Raw genomic sequence first — 25,193 nt, 5'->3', positions numbered from 1 at the left:
ATTATATTTAATAGCCAGATTCTGAGAGCTCTATAGACAATTTACCTGAAATTAGTAACTTTTTATTCAGGTATGATAAGGGTGTTGTAGCTATGTGTATTTAAACTATTCTTATCTTTTAGAGATATATGCTTATATGATTATAATTTAAATTATGTGATCTCTGAGATTTGCTTTAAAATAATCCAGGAGAGAGGTATAGATGAAATGAGTTTGGCTTAGAGTTGATAATTGTTGAAGATACGTGGAAAGACTTTTTCATATGTTTGAAGTTTATCCTTATGAAAAGTTAAAAAAAATTGTGTTTCCATAATTTCTGTGAGAAATTTGGGAGAATCAAATAAGACAAATAGAGAAAAGTGTATCTCCTTTTGTTTTAAATTTTGTGTGTGTGTGTGAGGAAGATTCACCCTGAGCTAACATCATTGTCCATCTTCCTCTCTTTTTTGCTTGAAGAAGATTAGCTCTGAGCTAATATCTGTGCCCATATTCCTCTACTTTGTACGTGGGATGCCCCCACAGCATGGCTGATGAGTGGAGTAGGTCCATACCTGAGATCTGAACCTGTGAACCCGGTGCATCAAAGTGGAGTGCATGGAATTTTAAAGATTCGGCATGAGGTCGGCCCCGAAAAGTGTATCTTTTAACTGATCACACGTACCATTTTTAAATTAGGCACTATTGCAAACAGCATATGAATAATTCTAGAGACATCTTGAGGAGATATATTCTAAAAGCACACACTTATACAGAAATGACCATCACTGAAGATTTTGAAACTGTGTTTATTTAAAAAGTTGGAAGGATCTTGATGTAATCTGTATGAGATAGATAATTTCACCATTTGCCAGTGATTCGAGCTAGTAGTTTACTAAGTTACCTGTATATTTTGGTATAACTTGTCCCAAAGTTAAAGGGAAACTTCACCAATGCACACACTCATATAATAAAGGGGAAAATTATAAATCACAGCCAATCCTCAGAATAATTTTATTTCCGTGAGAAGAAGTGGAGCAGATTCATTTCTTCCTGGAATAGAGAATAAGGTTCAGCTGTTATGAAAACCCTAGAAGGTTTGTTATTGGAACTGCAGATACTTCTAAAGGTAGCCACTTCTGACCCTTACGACACATTCCACCTTGTGGAAAGCATGAGTCTAATTCCATCTCTCTCCCGGGCTGTGTTGTGCTCAAAGACCCATAATGAATGACATTCTCCAGCCCTTTCTCTGGAACAAGGCCTGTGGTTTGGGTTTAATATTGTTTACCTTTAAATTTATTTCTAGCACCTAAGATGCCTGGAATTTAGTTTTTGCTCAATATTTATTGAACACTTATAAATAAGAGAATAGTTTATTCTCACTCTATTCTCACTTTCTAGTAAAGAGGCATCAGTTTCTTTACTACATATTTTGATGGGAAGTGCTTGGATAAAATAAAGAAAAGTAAAGTATTAATAGGTTATATTTCAGGTATCACGGCTTTCAGGGTAAATCTTTGTCTTAGATTCCTGTTGCTGCTGCAACAAATTGCCACAACAGTGGCTGACAACAACACAAATTTATTATTTTATAGTTCTAGAGGTCAAAAGCCTGAAATGGGTTTCAATGAATCAAAGTCAAGGTGGCAGGAAGGTTGCACTCCTTCTGAGGCTGTGGGGGAGGATCTCTTCCCTTTCCTTTCCAGCTTGTAGAGCCAGGAGGCATTCCTTGGCTCATGCCCCATTTTCCATGTTCAAAGCCAGCACAGTAGTATCTTCAAATCTCTGACCTTTGCTTCCACTCTCACATCTTCTCTCTCACTGTGATTCCCCTGTGTCCCTCTTATAAAAACGCTAGCGATTAATCAGTTCCACTTGGATAATCTAGAATTATCTCCCTTTTCAAGATTAATGTAACCACATCTGAAAAATCCCTTTTATCACATAAGGTAATATATTCATAGGTTCTGCGCATTTGGGAATGAACATCTTTGGGAGGCCATTATTCTATCTACCACACATTTATCCTGAAACAAATAATAAATTACTTATAATTTTAATTTCTGTTGGGAGGAGAGTTGGGGAGGAACTGTGTCAGGACTGTTTCCAAAAACGTCTTGCTAAGAGTATTGTGGTGATGAGCCAAGAGGCTAATTTATGGTTATGATCACTATTGATCAAAGATTGATCAACCACCTCTGGATTACCTTGAAAACAAAACAGAGGCAGAGAACTCCATATAAAGCTAATTTGATCATATGCATAGGGAATTATAGATATATAATTTTTTATTATATATATAAAGATACATCTTATATATCTTTATATATAAATATATATTATTATATATAAATATATATTACTTGTGACTGTGAGAGAGATATATGAAGCCACATGCCTTTACTCTCTCTCTCTACTCCAACCATGCATTTATTTAAGGGTAAGAAAAGTTGGCTAGAAGGTATAATTATCTTTAAATGCATTTTTCCTCTCAATATGCTAAAGCATCAAGTTATTTAAAAATAAAATGTTATACTTGCACAACAATGGGAATACAGTTCACCTGTGAATTATGTTGAACATGAATCCAGAAAGATAATCAAGTTGTACTCACAGATTAATTGCTTCAGAGACATGTTGGCAGCACAAAATAATGTAGGAATGAGAAATCTATCAAATAATAGCTAGGAAAAGAACTACAGAATTGCAGTTCAGGCAGATAATATTTTACCGAAATGCCTTAATTCCTACAGTTGAAAACCACCATCTGAAATCACACTGCAGTCCTCTCTACAAATGAGTTATTGTCCAATTGATAGAGTTCAAAAGAATATTAGAGAAATGGAGCATCTACTTTGATTTACAATTCTAGCATATATAATTATTAATACAAAATAATCTTTGGCCCTAGGTTTTCTACTATTAAATAGGTAGACAAAGAATCATTTCAATCAAATTGTTGTAATCATTCTTTTCTACCTCCAGAGAATATGACTAAGCCTCCGGCTTGCTATGTCTTCCACGTATGATTTAACAGGAGTTGGAGTCATGGCATGTGGCATGAGATTCTGCCTGTCATTTGTTAAAAACAGGAAATTTTGCACAGGTTTCAACTTATTCAACCCTTAGTTTCCTCTAAGAAAACAACTGAACTCTTGGCCATCCCCTGTATTATGAAACAATAGGAAAATTAGAGGAGAAAAGTATGAGTAGAGAGAGAAATTCTAAGTCAGACAAAATCACTGGACATACTGAAAATTAAAGAGAAAGTAACGTTCAGACATTAAAACTGCACTGCTTAGAGTTTAAGATTTAATAACCTGGTAGATGTAACCAGATATGAAAAAATCCTCAATATTTCTATGGAGTTTAGAGGTTTAAAAACACTTTCTCATTTATTTCCCCAGTTGATTATCGCATAAGCCAGTTAAATACCAAGAAAAAGTTACAAGTTTCCTCTTTTTACAGATGAGCAAACTGACGCTCAAAATGTTAAGTAAATAGCCCAACACTCACAAAACTATATTTCCTATTTTTTAATTTAATTCATTTACATATCCACTTATTTAATTAGTACAAATTGTTTAGTATTTTTTATGCTCCAGGCAGTACACTAGATGTTAGGCATATAGTGGTGAGCAAAAAAGGCAAAGCATCTGCCTTCATTGGGTTTATTTCAGATTCTAGAGGGAGACACATGTAAATTGACAAAGATATATATAATTATAATCTGAAATAAGTGCTCCCTTTTTATGAAGTCTTTTCTGAAGGTCTTCTGTTGAGACTAGAGAGATAAAAAGGAGGCAGCCAAGTGACAGATGAGAAGAGGGTTCCAGGCAAGAGGAACATCACTGTTTCAAGGGCTCTCCTATTTACTAGTCTAGCCCAGAATCATTAGCAACATTGTATGTGTATGTTTGTTTGTGTGTGGGGGTGGGGTATGTGGGAGGAGTCCTTCCTCTCTCTATCATAGGTCTCACTTCCTCAGACCATGGCCTTCTAGCTAAGTTTACTGTGAAGCTTTACATAAGACTATAAAGTATGAGAGACCAAAAGGGAGAAAGAGAAAGTGGTCATGTCTGATACTTTTGAGTACATGGTAAGAAAATCTTGGCTCCAGGAAACTTCCACTTGCACATGGATTTGCTGAACCAAAGTGTCTAGAGTAAAGTGGTAGGGGTCTGTGGGCACAAATAATCATAACCAATCTATAAATCAAAATTGAGGTGAGTTTATTATGAGCTAGATCTGAGGACTAGCCTGGGGTCTTCTTTCCCCTAGGAAGGAAGAGCACCAAAGAAGTAGCATTGTGCAAAGTGCTTATATACCATCAAAGAGCATGTATCACATATGATTGGAACGTCCCTTTTACAATAGTCGCAAGATTACCTAGCTGGCACAGTGATTCACACAGCAATTGATGAACACAGCAGGTAGCAGGTCTGTGGTCTTGAGCTGGGTGGTCACAGTAGGTCAGCAATCAATCTCTAGTCTAGGGAGAGATGCTTATCCTTAAGGAAATGCTGATGTGTGGAAAGTTATAGTTTTCTTTATCTTAAAGGGCAATGTTCTTGTCTTTGGGACATAGTAAATACTTAAAGCAGATATACAATGCATGTTCAGTGGCTACGTCAGGCCCTTTTGGAAAAACAAGGTCAGGCCAAATGATTTTTATACTAAATGGCTTCCTCATATACTCCAACATATCCTATTGTTTGCCATTTATCAGGCCACATCAGTAAAATTTCCCATATATGATGGCTCAATTCCATCTTGCAAAATGTGGCACTCAGTAAATTCTTTTACATCTCGGCAACAAGGGGATACCTCTCTGGGGTTTCCTGGTATGCAGAATTTTCCCTCTCTCCTTTTCTTTTTTTTCTTAAAAGGCGTATTCTGTGCTAAAGAAACTTAATAGACTTTTTGTAAAATTACTGAAAACAGGTATAAGTGCTTTGAAGTTGGGAAGCATGTCTCTTTCACTATATAACTGTCTGCCCCCCACCACCACCGCAGGAAAGATATTAAAGTATTTTGTGTGAAAATTGGAGAAATGGAAATACGAAAAGAATTGCTCAAAAGAACCCCTCCTTCTCATGGCATTCAAATAATAAACATTTCCACAAGTGTTTCATTTCAAAGGAAGTTATATCTAAGAAAGCAAAGAGAGATTTAGTAAAATGATTATGTGCTTCCAGTAGGCCTCATCTCCAACTGCAGCTAAATGTAACTTGTTGAAATTATGAGCACAGCAGCATTTTATATATTACCAGCATTGATTTGGGGATTTGAAACTCCAGTGTGGCAAAACTGGGGAGGTGATTCTATGGTATTAAAAAATAGTGCAAATGCCTCTAACTCATCACATACAAACAGTCAGTTTTGCATAAAAACCCTCAAATCTGGTGACAGAAAAATGAATTTGGCAAATTCCAGAATAAGAGCCTAGCCTCACAACAATTATGTTGAACACTCCTAGAACAGAAAAATATTAAATAGGAAAGCATTATAGTCATTAACAAGCAGTTTATAACCTAAACCTAGATGTTGTTAGAATCCATGCTTGTCCCTCTGTCTAGAGATTTCTGCCCTAGTCTAGGCACTCTCTTGCTACTTATCTTGTCTAACAAATAATTCACTCATTTTTCAGAATCAGGTTTAGCATCACCGATATTTTGGCACTAAAAACACTTCTTGCAAATATTTGTACAAAGACCCTATGATGGTTAATTTTATGTTTTAATTCAGAGGGTGTTTTTGGATGAGATTAACATTTAAGTCAATGATCTTTGAGTAAGCAGATTGCCCTCCATAATTTGGGTGGGCCTCATCCAATCAGTAGAAGGAGTGAATAGAACAAAAAGACTGACCTGCTAGACTGCCTTTGACTTAATCCTCACCATTGGCTATCCTGTGTGTTCACTTGCTGGCCTTTGAACTACACCTGTACCTTTGGCTCTCCTGAGTCTTGAGCTTACCAGCCCTCACTACTGATTTTAGACTTCCCTGTCTTCATAATTTTGTGACATGGAAACACGTTGACAAAATAATACTAATCATGCTCTTTGTAAACATGGGGAAAACAAATGAGATGGATTGAGGTATCATCTTTCTTTTACTCTTATATTATTATCAGTACTATTGGTATAGTAATATATTAGAACTTATCATTTTATGATTATGTTAGGATATTTTCATATACAATCTTTTATGTTTCGTATCATTTTGTTCTATGTCTGTGAAATTTTCAAATAACTGTGAGTTTGTGTTAATTTACATCTGTAATTAAATAAACCTTGTAAAATGCTAACTGACAATTATTACTATAGGAACTACTTCCCATATACGACAGGAAATCATAGATATCTATAGATACAAACATACATACACTACTTGGATACATTTATAACCCACAAAATGAGGGAAATTATTCAATACACACTTATTAACATTCTTAACAAATGTGTACCTAACACTTTACAAGATTCTACCGGGTTAGGATTAATTTTGATTTTGAGTAGCAAAGGTTTGAAAAGTAGTATCTCAGCTAAAATAGATGTTAATTCTTCTATTAAAGAAAAGGAACTAGGAATTTGACAGTTCAGAGTGGGTATTGTCAGGATTATTCTCTATTCTTCCCTGGGCAAAATCTCCACATAATCCAGGATGGCTGTTAAAGCTTTAGCCATCACATCAACATTGTAAGCAATAGGTAAAAGGGATGGTTTTTCTTCCCTTTTATGGAAGTTCATGGTATTATAAAGAATTTTTATTTACAACTTATTTATTTATGTTTTCCTCTTCTTCTTGCCAAAGCCCCCCACTACATAGTTGTATATTCTACTTGTAGGTCCTTCTGGTTGTGCAAGAATTTTTATTTACATCTTAATGGCCAGAACACTGCAAGAGATGCTATGAAATATATCCTTTTAGTGTGGTGGCAATGTATCTAGTATTTTTTTTTGCCCGAGGAAGACTGACTCCAAGCTAACATCTGTGCCAATCTTCCTCTATTTTTTTGTATGTGGGACACTCCCACAGCAAGGCTTGATGGGCGGTGTGTAGGTCCATGCCTTGGATCCGGACATGCAAACTTCAGGCCATGGAAGCAGAGCATTAGAACATAACGACTATGCCACCTGGCTGGCCCCATCCAGTTGTTTTTTTAATTGAGTAAAAAGCAGAGGCAGGATATGAAGAAGCATCTAGTAGTTTCTGCCACCTAGGTGGTTGGGAGAATTCAAAGAAATAAATTTCTTATAATTATGGAGGAACTCAAACCTAGTCAAGAAGTCAAAACTATAAGGTATGAACCTACTTTAAAAGTTAAAGTATAAATCTTGTAATATGGATCCTGAGAGATATGGAATTCAAGAAATAGAGGGCAGCCTGGTATGAAATAGAAACAGCAGAAGTTAGACCCTGAATAAATATTTGTGGAATGACTGAATTAGCAATAGAAGGGATATTCTCAATATCACTGCTGAAAGTCAGTGCAGCTCAGTGTGATACAAATCTGTAAAAAACCCGATAGGCAATTCATCTTGATACCTTGACTCACCCTAGCATGAGAATCCTGAGGCTTCAAAAGAACATTTAGTATACTCCCCTGCCTTTAGTCTGATAAAGGATTATGATCCCCATTTTAGAGGTAAGAGCCAGAGATATCAGAGATATGGGAATACAGCTAACAAATCACCACTTGGGATCTAGAATACCTGGGGTTTCTTCACTTTATCATTTATTCAGTGAGTTAGTTTTTCTACTTCATTGTATATTCAGATGCGTCATCCCTATTTGGGAGCTTTGGGGAATAGTTATGTTTGGAAGGGAATAAAGGTGGCAAATTTTCACCATATCTAAGAAATATAGTCAGCTATTAATTAGCAGGAAATTTCCTGAATGTACAAATCCTTCTTTTCCCCACATACAATATTTTTCTACTTGACAAAGCTTATAGTTATAGCATCTCTAGAGACAAGTCCTACCACTCAACATGTGGGAAAACAATAATTAAAGATGACTTTAAAAACGCACCTCATTAATCTTTATTATATATCTGTGAGGGAGGTAACTATTGGCATAAATCGCATGTAGGGTAAAAGCTTGAAAAAAAATTAGAGGTGAAGTTAGGACTCAAAGGCCTTTTTTCTTTCTGCCTCTCTTCTTCCTTTAAGGAAGAGTAGGAGACAACAGGATGGGAAAGCAAAACAAAAAATAACAAAATGATATCCTGTATCAGTGCTCATAGTTTTGGAAATGTCCAAAGTTTACTTATGACGCTCCAGCATGGTTAACTCATTATCCACGTTCTCTTGTGCTGATGGTTTTATTTTGTACAGATGATTGATGATTACAGTGTTAATTGAAGAGCCAATCACTGGTTTTTCTCTGAGCTTTGCATTGAAATAATGGGAATGATTTCTTTTGGGCATAAATAATAAAATTGCTTTTGTACAAAGGTGAAAATTACAGGCACTAAGAAATTTGTTGGATGTTGTTTTGCTAGAGGACAAACTTTTCAGCAGACAATTTTGCACTGTCTGGTTCAAGTTCTAGAGCAACTCCCCTAGAGTTTCAGACTGTTTGTCATTGTACTCACTAGGGGCCACTCTGAAATTTTAAAGAGAACACACCATCACAATAGAATAAATGAAGAGTAATAACATCATCAGTTGTTATAGTCTAAGATTCTTTAAAGGTCATTGAGCCTGCTTCCTTCCTTTTACACTTGAAGACATTTCAGCCTGTAGAGGTACAGCTCATTCAAAATCATGCCCTGGGTGAAGCTGGATCCAAGACTGGGCACCAGTCTCTTAGTTAGGGATCCAGTTCTTTTTCTATAGCATGGTCCACTTGTTAAGGAAACATTTATTTAGTTTAATAAAGCACTAAGAAGATCATCAAAGACATCAGTAGGAGCACTGCACTCCCACTTCTTATTTCTCACAAGCAAAGTCTGATTTGTCCAGAAGCAGATGACTCTCTCCTCCTCTGTTCGAACTTCAGAATATTTTGCCCTTGTTTTTCCTTCACTCTGCTTATATGTTCATTTTGTTTCCATTAACCTAGGAACCTATAATTATGACAGGTTAGAATGTGACCCGCTCTCAAAAAATACAAGATAGATACGGCAGGAATATAATTTCGTTAGTGGAAAGTGAATAATTACACATGGAACTTCAGTTTGAAATATTTTCAGTGAGAGAAATATCCACACGCATTCCTCATTCTACTTTTTCATTCATTTTGGGATAATTACATTCATTTTGCAAACCTAGATATATTTTTCAGGAGAAACAGTAAAGTTTCATAAGTATTAAATGTGCCATTGCATACACTTTTAAATTTAAAATTAAAACTCATTCTGCTTTCTTTTATTTTTTTTCTATTTAAGTAAATTCCCCACGTGCAGAAACACATCCAATTGCCCTTCTTTCTTCTCTATTGAGTAATTGAATGTGTGTGTGTTTGTTTAATAAAAAGAAGTAGTGATTAATTAGAAGGAAGTTGTTAATTCAAGTTAAAACCTTTAGTCTTAAAACATAAATTATTTTTTGTCTATATTATTGTTTACATTTAGTGTCCTTCCATGATCCACTTTTCTGGACAAGGCAATGAGATAAAGCATTCTAATTGGCTATAATAGGAAATACAATTTCATTCCCAAGAACAAATGAGGCATAATACTAAAAGGTTGTAGGAAGAATAAAACTGATCTGACCAAATATTAAACAGTTAAACCTACCAGACCTTCAGGGCTATGATTAGATAGTCATGGATGGTTCAAAGCTATGGAATCACATTCTGTTTCAAGTTGATAAGGTATGCTTATTGGTCAACTTGGTCTGCCATAATAAAATACCACAGACTTCAAAGACTTAAACAACAAATTTCTGGAGCCTGGAAATCCAAGATCAAAGTTCCAGCAGGGTTGGTGTTTTGTGAGGCTTCTCTTCTTGGCTTGCAGACAGCTACCTTATTGCTGCATCCTCATTTAGCCTTTTCTTTGTATATATGACACTCCTGGTGTCACTTCCTCAAAAAGGACAGCAGTCCTATTGGATTAGGGCCTACCCTTATGACCTCGTTTAACCTTAATTACCTTCTTAAATGCCCTATCTTCAGAAACAGTCCTACTGGGGGGGGGGAGGGTAGGGCTCCAACATATAAATTTTGAGGGGACACAATTCAGTCATAACAGTATGGACTTAGAAATCATTATAAAGTATTGTATACCATGCATCAATTGCAGGGATTACATTTTGCATTTGGAGCCAATACTCTGGACTATCCATATATATGTTATTTTACTATCCAACCTCCTATCTATTTTAATGAATCTGCCTCTGCTCAGAATCGTCATGGCATTCTGGGTATATGAACATATAATGTGAAGGAATGTGAACTATTCATCTTATAGTATAATTGATATGCAGACAATAACATTAATATCTAATATTAATAAGTCACTGTGTGTCAGTCACTTTGCTAATTTATTTATATTATCTTATAACAAGTCTGAATTCCATGAAGTAGAATTATTTTCAGTAATTTATATAAGAAAAAGTAAAGCTGGGGCTGGCCCCGTGGCCGAGTGGTTAAGTTTGCGCGCTCCGCTGCAGGTGGCCCAGTGTTTCGTTAGTTCGAATCCTGGGCGCCGACATGGCACTGCTCATCAGACCAGGCTGAGGCAGCGTCCCACATGCCACAACTAGAAGAACCCACAACGAAGAATACACAACTATGTACCGGGGGGCTTTGGGGATAAAAAGGAAAAAATAAAATCTTTAAAAAAAAAAAAAAAAAAGAAAAAGTAAAGCTTAGAGAAGTTAAATCTCTTATCAAAAGGACCATTTCCACTTACCTATGGTCTGTGTACTTGTTAGAGCTTTCCCAGACCCTAAAACTTTGCTGAAGCCCTTGACCTCTATTTACTTGATCAAGACCCAATAGTACAGCTCAGTTTCTATAGGATCAGCCACTTTCTTGTTGTCAAAGCCATCATAAGTCAAAGTATTGCAGTTTAAATTCTCCTGCCCAGACTCAGCAGTTAAAAGTCAAATACACATATTGTGACATAGTCCTCTAAAAGCATTCACAGTGCCCTGTCCACCAACTAAAATCCAAGATCCAAGCCACAGACCCTGGACAAATGGACTCCCCAAGCACTACATGTGTTCTGCTTCCCCAAAGGTGACTTTTATCTCCCAAAACTACAGACCTCCCGTATTTTGCCAGGGCAGAGCCTGGAGCCATAAACCAGAGGCCATGGAGGTCACTCTATGAGCAAGTTTATTCTTAATGGAGAAGAAGTGAGAGGAAGGGGCGGGGCCAAATATTCTCCGCTTTTCCTTCCAAACTCACCAAGTAGATCACTATAGCTACCTCCCCTAGAATCAAATATGTGAGGAGGCAGAAAGAAACCAGTAGTGCTCACGTGAAAGGGAGCATCAAGTGTAGATGACAGGCATTTCTATTCAAAATCCTGCCTCAAGAGTGATCATCATTTACAGAGATTTATTTGTACAACACTGAAATTAGATTTAACCAAAATTATGATGTAATTATAATATATGATGAGGAAAGGGAAATGGCACATGTGCATGTGTGTGCATATGTGCATGTGTGTTTGTGTGTGTATTCAGGTCAGGTCACACAAAAAGAGAGTTGGAACCACATCTGTCATAAACGGGTATAAGATAATATGTAAAACTGAAAAATCAAGTTTAAGCATATTTTATGTATATATGAAAGGAAATAGAAGAAATAGTTGTAAGAATTCAAAGTAGTTGCTTCAAAGGAGCAAAACTCAGAGGTGGGGCAAAGTTGTGGCTAGGAAAATATCTCATTTATTTTTTAAACTTTTTGGTATTATTTGATTTTAATAAATATACAGTTTTGCTTTGATATAAATTTTTAAATGCTATGGAATAATAACCATAGAAAGGTGAAAGCTTTGCCTGTTTTTCTGATGCTTATACATAGCCAAGAAAACAAAAGAGAAAAAGGAGAAGGAAGGAAACAAAACAAAGCAAAACAAAAACAACTGGATGTAGTAGCAGGTAGAAACTTATGGTCAAGATCGAGACAATGGCACTGCATCTCTGAAGGATCGTTTTGAGAAGGGAAAAAGAACAAATGTAGCATAAATATTTTCAAATTGCAGTTTTAGAGACCCATGCCAGCTTTCAAGTCCCCTGGAGCTGCACGGTGCAGTATGGTAACCATTAGGCACACGTGGCTATTTAAAATAATTAAATTTATATAAAATTTTAAATTTTATCCTCACATTAGCCACATTTCATGGCTCAAAAGCCATGAATGGGTTCTGGCAACCTTCTCAGAGAGCAGAAATAAACATTTTCATCATTGCAGAAATTCTGTTGGAAAGCACTGCTCTAGGTTTTGCTGTTTTTAAGTTGAATTTGCACTGAGACTGTGCCCTGAAGTCCCCTATCTTGAAGAGAAATGAACAAACCTGCCAAAGCATCGATGTCTTCATAAAACCAAATACGTTCATCTCATCTAGAAACAAGCTGGGTAGTCTAAACCTGAACTGGGACTACTTCATTCAGATTCTACAGATATTTGTTGAATACCAACTGTGTGCTGGGCAGTGTACTGGCTACTAAGAAAACAATGTTCTTCAAGATACTCAAAATCCGGAAGAGCAATGTCAGCAAAATGATGGTTTAGGAAACTCCAGACCTCGGTTCACTACAGAAACATCAACTTAACAACAAAATAGAGTCCAAAAAGTCTTTATGAGCTCTTGAGAAATCAGGTAGGAAGATACAGCACCCCAGGCAAGCTCAAATCCAAGAACAGCCACAGTGAAACAGGTATGAAAAGCTGTTTCATTTTAACCATGTCCGCTGCTCCCCTAAGCTGGCACAGCTTGTGATTGGGAAGAAAAGCCCAAATTGTGGCTTCTCCTTTGGGAAGGAAAATGAAGAGCAGAATGTACACTTAATGTTCTAGATTTTGGGGGAGAGGGGATGCTAAGGGACTGCTTTGTCTCTCACCTGATTCGGGGCACTGACAAGGAACTGGCATACTTTGGGTGCCTGGGGGCTGCAGAGAACAAAAGAGAACTCAGCAGACTGTGGTTGAACCTGTAATACTATGATAGAAACCACCACAGTCTGCGACGATCAGAAGTAAGCACCCAGCTCGAGTCTTGCCCCTGGGGAGAGAAAGAAGAGAGTAGAGCATGAGTCCAATGTTCTTGCTTTGCAAGTGCTGCTTGAGGGACTGGCCTGTGTCTCATCTGATGTAAAGCACCGACAGGTTTATCTTGGATACCTGTGGGATGCAGAGAGCTAAGTGGCTTGAGACAGAGCCAAAAAACCCCATCAAACCTCTCTAATTGGGAAATTACATGCACAAACCTAGAGAAGATGGATTCTCAAAAAAGATTTGAAAGGTTCCCAAAATCTCTAGCTGGGATGATTGGGAAAGGTCTTTCTCTGTATGAAACCAGTCCATCAGACTTAGAGAGGTGGCTGGTTTTTTTCAAATGTGTGGATCCCAACAGAAAGTTACAAGACACGTGAAGAAATAGGGAAACATGGCCCAGTCAAAGGAACAAAAGAAAACTCCAGAAACTGATCCTAAAGAAAGTAGTACGGTACAGTATTGTTAACTATATGCACATTGTTTTAAAGCAGATCTCTAGAACGTGTTCATCTTCCTTAACTGAAACTTTATATCCATTGAACAACACTGTCCAATTTCCCCCTCCCCACCAGCCCCGGGACACCGCAATTCTACTTTTTTGCTTCTAAGGGACTAACTACTTTAGATATATCTATCATATAAGATATTTAAAGGTAGATTTCATGTTACATGTGTTTTACCACAATAAAAAAAAAAGGGAATTAAAAACAAGATACTCAAAATCCATCTGGGCTTTGGACAATTAAATAAGACTATATGATATTGTTAGAAACAATGTGATTAGAGCTATTATAGGACACTACAGCGTGATCCAGGAGAATAGAGGAGCATGTAGCTAACGTCCAATGGCTGTCAGGATCATCAGGAAAGGCCTTCCAGAAGAACTGATATCAAAGCTAGGAATGAAATACTAGTGGTACTTTCCACATAAGCATGCAGGTTTAGAAAATGAGATAGTATTTCAGACAAAAGAAAGAGCATGTGAGGGCAACAGAAATGGCAACAGAAAGCAGGTTTTACTCTGGAGTGGAAAGGTATAGGATGGGGGAATGGGGAATCAAGGAGGAGAGAATAAAGAGAAAAACTCTGCAAGAAGTTGTAATCAGAGTCCATACCATGAAGGGACTAGTAAAATATTTAAAGAGTATGGTCTCCCAAGCTTTCACCTAATAGACTGTAACTTTCATATTTGTTTTAGTCACACCTTGAACAATATTCTCCATGTCATATACAGTGTGTATTAGATATTCAATAAATACGCATTTAAAGACAACAAAATAATGTAAATACATTATCAGATTTGCAATTTAGAAAGTTCTACCTACATTTAGGAAAAGGGATTGTAAAAGGCTATCATAATGTTAACTTTGAACAGTCTTTGCACTTGCATCTGAAAAGAGTGACCATAATGCCATGTATAACACAAGGCATACTATACACCTGGTAAGGCTAGTGTACATATCTCTAACTACAGCTAAATGTGTGCATGCATGTGTGTGTATAAAATATGATTATGATATTAGCATAACAGTATTTTCATGATGTATTTGTATATTTCTCCTCTGTTGACAACTTTATTATCAATTCCTTGCAAGATTTCTATAACACACTTTATATTATATAAGGTAATTAGCGAGTTGGGGCCAAGAGAGTAAAGATATGCACCCTCAGCACATTCTTAGTGACTTCTTACATAAAAAGTTTAGGGCCTGATGGTACATCAACAAGGGAGAGTTATCAGTTAAACGAAATATCCATTAGACTGGGAACAGAAGTTCCAACAAAGGCACAGACTGCATTAACAGTTGGATGGGCATTAGCTGTGACATGTTTGTCCTTGATATTCAAAGATAATAGCCAGTGGGTTATGATAGTCTCTCCACATGTGAACATATTTGGAAAAACCAAAAGTGTATGACCAGCTGCTCACAGGTGAAAGCTCTATGGAGCCTTTCATTTTTGGCAGCTCAACCTCTTTGACTCATGCCCTACATATGCCATTGATTGGGAAGATGTACAGAATCCCTTATTGTTTTACACCAGTCCAATCGACTTGCTGCTGTTTCCCACTACTGCATGGCTGTGTCAAAGGGTTTGCATGCTGCCTCAGGGGTTACAACTGTAAGCTCAATAGAAGATTACTTTTAAGTACAGCATCAATTGTGACTTTCAGAAAAACTGTTTGAGAGCCACAGCATATGACTGGAAGAGATGACAAATTTTAAACAAAGTTTTTTATTTTTTATTTATTTATTTTTTTGAGGAAGATTAGCCCTGAGCTAACATCTGCCGCCAATCCTCCTCTTTTTGGCTGAGGAAGACTGGCCCTGAGCTAACATCAGTGCCCATCTTCCTGTACTTTATATGCAGGACGCCTACCACAGCATGGTGTGCCAAGTGGTGCCATGTCCACACCCGGGATCTGAACTGGCGAACGCTGGTCCGCCGAAGCGAAACGTGCGAACTTAACCGCTGCACCACCGTGCCGGCCCAGTTTTTTATTTTGTAGATGAGAAAACATAAGGTTATAGAATTTAAATTGATACATAGTAATTCTACATTGGTTAGTAACACATGTGAGGCTGGTATTCTTTCCAATATACAAGATCGTTATTAGAATAGTCCAGTGGCAACAGCATTCTTTCTTTTCCTTTTCTTTTTCTTCCTTTATCCTGTCTTTCCTTCTTTCATTTTATGTAAGCAACAACTCACTTGTTAATTCATTTATTTAGAATTTTTTCCAAGTATTAGCATGTTCCAGGATCACTTCTAATTTCTAAGTATATAGAAATATAAGTTATAACCACAGCTTTAAAAATGATAGCTAAGGTTTTAGAACAAGATGGTATAGATTCACTTTTCCTGGTTCCTTCTCTCTAAATATAATTGTACCTTGGAAATTACTTAACAGAGAACAGTAAGAGGAATCTGAAAGCTGAAAAGAAGAATGTGTACAGTCTAGAGAGTGCAGGATTTGGGGAATGAAAACATGGTGAGTTCCCTGGATTTTCTTTTCATCTCTCATATACCCTGGACTGGGCAATGGAGAAGCCTACAACAAAGAATAACCAACAGGCATAGAAGAAAAGAAGGGGAAAAAAGAGAAAACCTGCTCTTTGTGACCAAAGGACTGGGAAAGTAGAAGCCCAACATAGACCTAGTGGGGAACCTTAAGTACTTCTCCACAAATGGGACCTCTGCTGATGATCCAATTCACCAATAGCAGTGGCAGCAGCAAAACCTCAGCCATCCCAGTCCCTGCTCCACAACTCAGGCCAAGTGAGTGGTGTCATTTCCCAGCAGCTGCAGAAGCAAAGTTCTACCTATCCTATACCCCAGTTCAGAACCAGGGCCCAGAGAGTGGTCCTTTCTCTTGGCTACTACAATAGCAAACCCTGTGACTCCCTGTCTTCCACCCAGTGGAATAAGGGTACTAGGTTCACTGGCTTCTTGCCTCACCCCAGAAGACTGCCCAGTGACCCCAGAGATGGCACCAGTAGGGCTTGAGCAGGAGTCCCAGCAGTACCAGAAAACAAAGCAGACAAGAATAACATTGCAAGGGTTCAGAAACTAAACTTTCATGGGAGTTAAGCTTAGAGAAACATACTATAACTTACACACTAATACAGGGCAACTGCCTGCTAAGATAGAATACTTAGATAGGAACAAGAGTCTCCTAACAAAATAAACAAAATGTCCATGATAAGATAAAATATCACTCATGATAACAAGAAAGAGGAGAAGCACAATTTAATGAGAAAAGACAATCAACAAATGCCAATATGGAGATGGATCTGATAGTGGAATTATCTGACAAGAATTCTAAAAGCAATTGTCTTAAAAATGCTTTAGAAATCAATTACAAATTCTCCTGAAACACATGAAGAGAAAATCTCAGCAAAGAAATAGAAGTTCTATAAAAGAACTAAAAGGAAATTATAGAATTGAAAACTACAATAACTGAAGTTAAAACCAAAAATCTCATTGGACATACTTAAGACAGTGTCAATGACAAGTATAAAATGACTGAACTTGAACACAGATCAACAGAACGGATTCAACCTAACTAACAAAAAAAATATTAACAGAGGGGGCCGGCTCCGTGGCCAAGTGGTTAAAGTTCTGCATGCTCTGCTTCGGTGGCCTGGGTTCATTGGTTTGAATCCCAGATGCGGACCTGCTCTACTCATCAGCCATGCTGTGGAGGCATTCCATGTACAAAATAGAGGAGGATTGACAGGACTGTTAGCTCAGGGCTAGTCTTCCTCAAGCAAAAAAAAATAAAAAAAGAGAAGGATTGGCAATGGATGTTAGCTCAGGGTGATTCTTCCTCACCAAAACAAAACAATTTAATACAAGAAATAAGTATCTTTGTACACCTTAATAAGAAATATTGATATCTGGATATCTAAAACTGCCAAAATAACTGACAAAAATTGCAGTAAATCAGTACTTGTAAAATGACACAGTGCATTGTGACACTGAAATAATGGAAACCTATATTGTAATCACCATGATTTTTCAAAATTTTTACTTACTTGGAAACTAAAATAACTGTCCAAATTCTATTGTTTTTTGGACATGGTGTATCTATGTGATATAAAGAGACTCGTAAAGGGGAGACTGCCAGGAGTGACTTGCGTTTTAACTTTATTTTATTTTTTGCTGAGGAAGATTTGCTGAGTTAACATCCATGCCAATCTTCCTCTATTTTTTAATATGTGGGCCACCAGCACAGCATGGCCACTAACAGAGCAGTGTAGGTCCATGCCTGGGAAATGAACCCAGGCCCCAGAAGGAGAGCATGCCTAACTTAATTAACCACTAGACCACTGGGGCTAGCCTGAGTTTTATTTTTTAATACATTTTATTTAATGGAAATATAAAGTTACTTGAAGATTTATGACTTTTTTCTCATAATCATGTTTTTTCATGCAAATTTTTCAAAAAGATTAGTAATTTCTGTAACAATACTGTAATATTGAGGAGTAAATGGATATGAATAAAATGGGGAGGAACCCCAAACTATGTCTTTGTTCTTTCTCTTGCTTTTCCAAGCTGCCCACTTCCTGCACCTATGAGACACTAGCTGTCCCTGGGTGAATCTTGATGGCTGCTGAGTAGTAAAAACCAAATCAATTTAGCGCTTAGCTTAATCAATGAAGGGAAACAGATAACTCATCTTGAACTGAAAGGGAAAGATTTATATAGATAAGGTGAAATTATCTCCCATGAAAATTAGAGGAAAGCAATGGGAACAATCTAAACATGATTATAAGTGCAACAGATACATAAAACTGAGTTTGAGAATTAAAAACAATCTCTTTAGCTTTCAAGCTTTCATCATGGTGTTTTGCTTCATTACTGTCAGAAAACAAAAAGTAAGAAGCTGGAGCGTTGGATCATGATTAGAAAAGATTTAAAAGGCTTTCATGGGCATTTACTCCTAGTGAGATATCCTTTCTCACGAGGGTCTTGCAATTTAGTTCTGATGGTCCGTGTCCAAATTGCATGGATGCTGAGCATTGTTACAGGAATGACAGACTGAAATAGGGAATTGAACATGGTGTAAGTCAGAATCTATCCATCTGGAACCAGCAAATCAAGGCAAGAATTGCTGTATGATCTGCAATTTAAATGCTAAACATGAAGATTCTTCCTAAAACAAGATATAGTATGTTGAGCTGAAAATTCCAGCAAAGCACAGCTGTAGCTAACAACAGACTATCAGTGACTTTTGGAATCATAATTTGTAGAAAAGTAGTAATAGCTTTATGAGCTAAATGCTAAGTCTCTGAAAAAATGTTTCTTAATTCTTGTTTTAATGAAACACAAAATTAGAGTTTTAAGTTTACTGATCAAGTTGACATTGAAAAATGAATGATAGGAAACTGTGAAAGTTAAAGACTGTAAATCATGTTAAACTTTAATGCAACTGGAAGAGATATAGTTTATTGGAAAACAAGACTAATCCATGTTGTATACATTTACGCATTTATTGAGTAATTACATGACAGACTCTTCAAAATAATTTCTGAAGTTATTCATATTCTGGCTTTATTTAAATATGACTCCCAAAAGGGGCTGGTGGGAATGGAAACTAAAATGTTAATAATATCCACTATGTGCCAAACACAGGTCAAGATATTTTCCAAAAATTATTTTATTTGGTTTTTCACAAGAAACCTGCTCATCATTATCCCAATTTAATAAATGAGAAAATTGAATTCTTGATTTTACTTAATTGTCCCAAGGTCACATATGTACTGGGCAGTTGAACTGAGATTGAACTTGAATCTCTTATTACAAACACCATGTTCTTTGTATTTTGCCATGAATTATGCAATAAGAAACCTGATTTTCAGCATCTTCAGGGGACAACTAATTTTGTCTGATGCAATATGCCTTTCTCAGCTAAGGTCAGGCTCTGAAGTACATTCCCTATTCTACTCACTTTTTCTACAAAACATTTAGAGAAAATATAGTTGAAGATATAAAATGTTGAAAATGCTGGTCATTGGAGTTCTGTAATCGAAGGATGTTCATAAATCTATTTGTACTAAGATATGCCCTCTCCCAACTGTTTTAGGGTCTGAATTTTTTAATAAAGTTTTAAAAGTTTCAGAAAGCATAAATATAAGGTATATATACACTGCAGCATATAGGCAGAACAGGACAAAAGAAAACAACTTCAAATCAATTTTAAAAACATTTACCGAGAAAAAGCTAGAGAGTAAGATGCTGATGGCATGAGGAAAAACAGACCTTCCCCAAAGGCTGAATTTTATTGCCCAAAACCTCTCAGGTCTAATTCCAATTAGTGCATGCAATAGAAAGAGCTGACTTCGGTATTAGATAGATTTGTTTTAGGTTTAGCTCTGCAATTTACTAGCTCCGTGGGCTTCGTTAAGTTACTTTGGTTAAGCTTTTCTGAGCACCTGTTTTCTTTCTATTAATTTGAAATAATAAAAGTTAGTTCAAACTTTCAGCTATAAAATAAATAAGTAGCGGGGATATAATATACAGCATAGGGAATATAGGCAATAGTAGTGTTACAACTTTGTACGGTGATGGATGGTTACCAGACTTATAGTGATCATTTTGTAATGTATATAAAGGTCAAATCATTATGTTGTACACCTGAAACTAACATAATATTTTATGTCAACTATATATCAATAACAAAAAGTGCAGAGAGTTTCTGTGTGGCAACTAAATGATAGAATATTTATTCTTTTAAAAATTTAATATAGTGTCTTTGGATTAGTAAATATGAATTTCATCCATCCAGTACAAAATTTCCACAGATGCCACATTTAAGGATGAATTGATCATTTCATTTTCTAAATTTCAAAATATGCACCTCAGTCTAGAATTTGTTGTTGCTTCTTTCAAAATGCTAAGATTAGCTCCTGAAACTTTCAGAGAGGGTAGGTTTTCTTACATTTTTATGAAGGAAAAAAATAACTAAGTGTGTCAGAGCAAATTATCTAGCTTTGTCAATATATTACTGTGTCCTATTAATGAAGTATTTCATCTTTGTGTCTACTTTCTTTGAAAAAAAGTACGGTTATTGTGTCAAATTCTTTGATTTGAATATAAAATTTGTTCTGGAAGTCTAACTGGCCCACCTCTATGTTTGTGTTTAACATATTTATCTGGAGAAAGAAGAGTTTATGGGCCTAGAGTTCGGTCTCAATAGTTCTAGAGAATTCCCGAGGAAACTTGGTGATGTCTGGTTCAGTGTCTCATGGAGTAAGGGTACTAAGTCTTCTCTGAAAATTATTGGCAGCCAACCTTTGAAATATATAGTGGTAAAAATAAAAATAAATTTTAAAAAACAGAGACAAACAAAAACCATAATCCATACTTTCCAACCTAATTCAATGCAATCCATAAAAAATATCCCAGAAAGGTCTTTTGGCAGAAAAAGACAAGTCATTCCTAAAACGTATATGGAAATGCAAAAGACCCAAAATAGCCTAGTCATTTTTGTAAGAAAGACTAGATAGATAAAGTTAGAAGACTCACACTTCACAATTTCTAATGTACTATAAAGGTGCAATGATCAAAACAATGTGAATAAAAATGTTGATCAATGAAACAGAATGGAAAGTCCAGGAAATACAATGCATTTATGGTCAACTGATTTTTAACAAAAGGTGCTAAGACAATTAAATGAGGAAAGAACAGTTTTTTTGTGGTGTTTTTGTTTTTTTGAGGAAGATTAGCCCTGAGCTAACATCTGCTGCCAATCCTCCTCCTTTTGCTGAGGAAGACTGGCCCTGAGCTAACATCCGTGCCCATCTCCCTCTATTTTATATGTGGGACACCCACCACAGCATGGCCCACCAAGCAGTGTCGTGTCCACACCCGGTATCCAAACCAGTGAACCCTAGGCCACCGAAGTGGAACATGTGAACCTAAATGCTGTGCCACTGGGCTGGCCCCAGGAAAGAACAGTTTTTTGACACGTGTTGTAATAATTGGGTGTCCACACACAGAAAGATGAATTTAACCTCTTACCTCACGCTGTACACAAAAATTAACTAAAAATTAATCATAAATGTAAATAGAAGAATTAAAACTAAAATCTTTGAGAAGACAACATAGAAAAAACATTTCATAGCTTCAGTTAGGCAAAGTGTTCTTAAACAGTTTAAAAGACACTGTTAAGAAAATGAAAGACAAGCCACAGGTTGGGAAAAAATATTTCCAAAACATATATCTGATAAACAGACTTCTATGTAGAATAGAAATAACTCTTACAACTCACTATTAAGGAAATAACTATTGGGGCTGGTCTGGTGGTGCAGAGGTTAAGTTTGAACGTTTCACTTCAGCGGCTCAGGGTTCGCAGGTTGGAATCCGGAGTGCGGACACGCCAACACTTGGCAAGCCATGCTGTGGTAGGCGTCCCACATATAAAGTAGAGAAAGATGGGCCTGGATGTTAGCTCAGGGCTAGTCTTCCTCAGCAAAAAGAGGAGGATTGGCAGCAGTTAGCTCAGAGCTAATCTTTCTCAAAAAAAAAAAACCCAAATTTTTGTTTTAAATGAGCAGAATATTTGAATAGATATTTCATCCAAGAAGATACACAAATGGATAATAAAGATATGAAAACATAGCTATCATAATTAGTCATCAGGGGAAAATACGTGTTAAAACTACAATGAGATACCACTTTACACCCACTGGAATGGTTCTAATCAAAACTACTGAGCATACCATGTGAAGACATGGAGAAATTGAAACTCTCTTATACTGTAAGTGAGAATGTAAAATGGTAGCACCACTTTAGAAAATACCAAAACATAAACTTACCATGTGACTCAGCAATTCATTACTAGGTATCTACTCAAGAGAAATGTAAACATATGTTCAAAGAAAAACTTTTAAGGGAATCTCACAGCAACATAATCGTACAAGTCAATAACTAGAAACAATCTAATTTCCATCAACTGGGGAAAAGGTAAACTGTATGTGGTATATCTACACATTGGAATATATTCCTCAATAAAAAAGAACAAATTACTGATATGTGCTACAGCATGGATGATCCTCAAAACATCGTGCTAAGACAAAGAAGCCAGATGCAAAAGAACTACATACAGTATGTTTCTCGAGTGTCCAAAAAAGGCTAGACTACAGAGACAGAAAAAATATATCCCCTTGGTCTGGACCTGGGGTAGGAACAGGGATTTACAGCAAACAACAAAATGGATCTCTTAGGGGTGAAGAAAATGTCTTAAAATTGATTGTACAACTTTATAACAAAATCATTGCATTTACATTTAAAATTGATAATTATAATTCACATGAAATTCATACTTCAATAAAGCTGTTTTAAAAAGTAAGCAAACCAGTGGGAATTTGTTATTCCCAGAGCAAGACTGAAAACACACACACCACACACACACACACAGAGTAAAACCAGAGGATAAATTCATTTGTTGATAAAAGCAAAAATATTTTCTTCATCAAGAGTTTGAGTCCCTATGAACACTTTTTGATCAACTATTTGTATTGTCTGCCATATGATTAATTTACTGCATAGATGTTCCAATCAAATATACAATTTGCTTTCACGCATTAAAACACCTACACAACAGGAATAATTATTTATTGTTTTAAATAAAATTTTCATCATATATTTTGTGATGCTAACTAATGAAAAACATCCTAAAAAGTTACCATTACCAAATGTAATTTTTTTTAATTTATCAGGTTAAATTATGTAAATTCTAAGGTCTTGCCTCAAGAATATTTGAAACATAGAAAAGAATATCCATTAGTTAATGGTCTAAAGTGATATAAACATAGAAATAGTTCTATGTTTAGGAAGGTAGAAAAGAGGAGATATTTTTGAAGGTTATATCACAATAATGAACAAAATTTAATACATGCTTAAGCATCCTTTGATGATGTCCTGGCACATGTGCTTTATTTACCTGAACCATTATTGCTTTAGCCTCTGAATTAATAAATATCACAATGGAATTACATTTTAGTAATCTGTCAGTGACTGTGACATGGGAAGTAAAAAAATCAGTGAACTCTATAGAGAAAAACAGCTGGTGTTAAAATTCTAGGAGAAAATTAAATAGATTTTAAAATATTACTTTTTAGTTAATATTTATGGTGTAAGACATACAAAGACACATATGAAGACATACGTCAAGATGGATTGATATAGACAGAAAAAAAGATGTAAATATATATATGAATATACATACCTATTTATATATAATGTTTTATTCATTGAATTTCCCACAACTCATTTAGATGACCTTGCCACGGGGTAGAGAAGATCTGGAAATACAACATCAAACCTGAAAATAACGCTGGGAGAGCTGGACAAGCCAAACGGAAGTTTCTATGCAACTGGAAATCAGTCCCAAAAGAATGATATGTTGTTTTTAATGTTTTATAAAGCACTGGAAGTGCTTTTTCTACAGACAATTGCAAAGATATGTCTTATCTCATCACTTATATTTACTTAATGCTCTATGAATCTCAGATGAATCTGCCCCCATAATCCCCTCATGCATCCCAGTAAAACAGTTGATGCTCCATTTGAGTGCTAATGTAAGTACTATTTTCAGAACCATTTCACATGTGCTACAATATAAATGCTTCAAAATGAGTGAGGACATTTTCTACTTCCAGGAACACATGCTTTACTTTTTTTACTTTCCACTTGTTCAATGACTGAATAGATGTTTCCATCTTAATAATGAAAATATACTGCCCATATCAATTACATGCTTAAGCGAATTGGTTTTACTTCCTTGCTGGCTGTGTTATTATTCTTTGCAACAGAAGAAAATGGGTTGAACAACACAAAATTTCTATATGTAATTTATGGAGGGCATTAGAGTTTGATGAGCTGAAAATAAGCACTCTTTAAATTCATAAACACATACATATTACACATTTGCAACTTCTTTCCTGCAAATGTGACATTTTTTAAACTCTGGACTTTTTTTTACCCTGTTGGTTATGTTGAAATTAATGTAAATGTCAACTTTGTTTACATAAAGTACAGGATATAGATGTTTAATATACCTAAAAGTTTATTTGAATCATCACTGTCCAATTGAACTTTCTTTCGATGGAAATGTTCTAAAATTTGCACTGTCCCATATGGTAGCCATTAGGCATACATTGCTATTCAGCATTGAAATGCAGCAAATAAGACTTAGAAACTAAACTTTTAATTTTATTTAAATGTAATTAATTTAAATTTAAATTTAAATAGTTACAAGTGGCTTGTGGCTCCTGTATTGGACAACATAGAAAGAGAGAAAACTTAGAATCATACATTTTTATTGATCTATAGTAATTTTCATTGGAATTTTAGGTCAGATCTCTCCAAATCAGAGCCAAGTGGAGGGTTAAATAAAGTTTGCAACTTCATGCAGTGTGCTGTCTAAAATCATAGCATTCAAGTTAACTTGTAGCATGTTATTTTGATTTGCTATTTATTGTTTGATCCTTTAATGATCTGATCTTCAGTTTACCCTAACTATA

At 36.0% G+C, this 25,193-nt stretch overlaps 1 long non-coding RNA gene across 1 annotated transcript in view; it reads left to right on the top strand.

Moving 5' to 3' along the window:
- LOC139040801 (uncharacterized) overlaps nucleotides 1-24,741 on the top strand; it is a 49,271-nt gene extending 24,530 nt beyond the window's left edge. The window contains exon 5 of the long non-coding RNA XR_011495133.1: nucleotides 23,946-24,741. This is a non-coding gene — a long non-coding RNA (uncharacterized lncRNA). The remainder of the gene's footprint in view (nucleotides 1-23,945) is intronic.
- The last annotated feature ends 452 nt before the right edge of the window (nucleotides 24,742-25,193 follow it).

Source organism: Equus asinus, chromosome 2, assembly GCF_041296235.1.
Source record: "Equus asinus isolate D_3611 breed Donkey chromosome 2, EquAss-T2T_v2, whole genome shotgun sequence".
NCBI classification, from domain to species: domain Eukaryota; kingdom Metazoa; phylum Chordata; class Mammalia; order Perissodactyla; family Equidae; genus Equus; species Equus asinus.
Note: the sequence above shows the minus strand (reverse complement) of the source record. Positions and strands in the feature narration are given on the sequence as shown.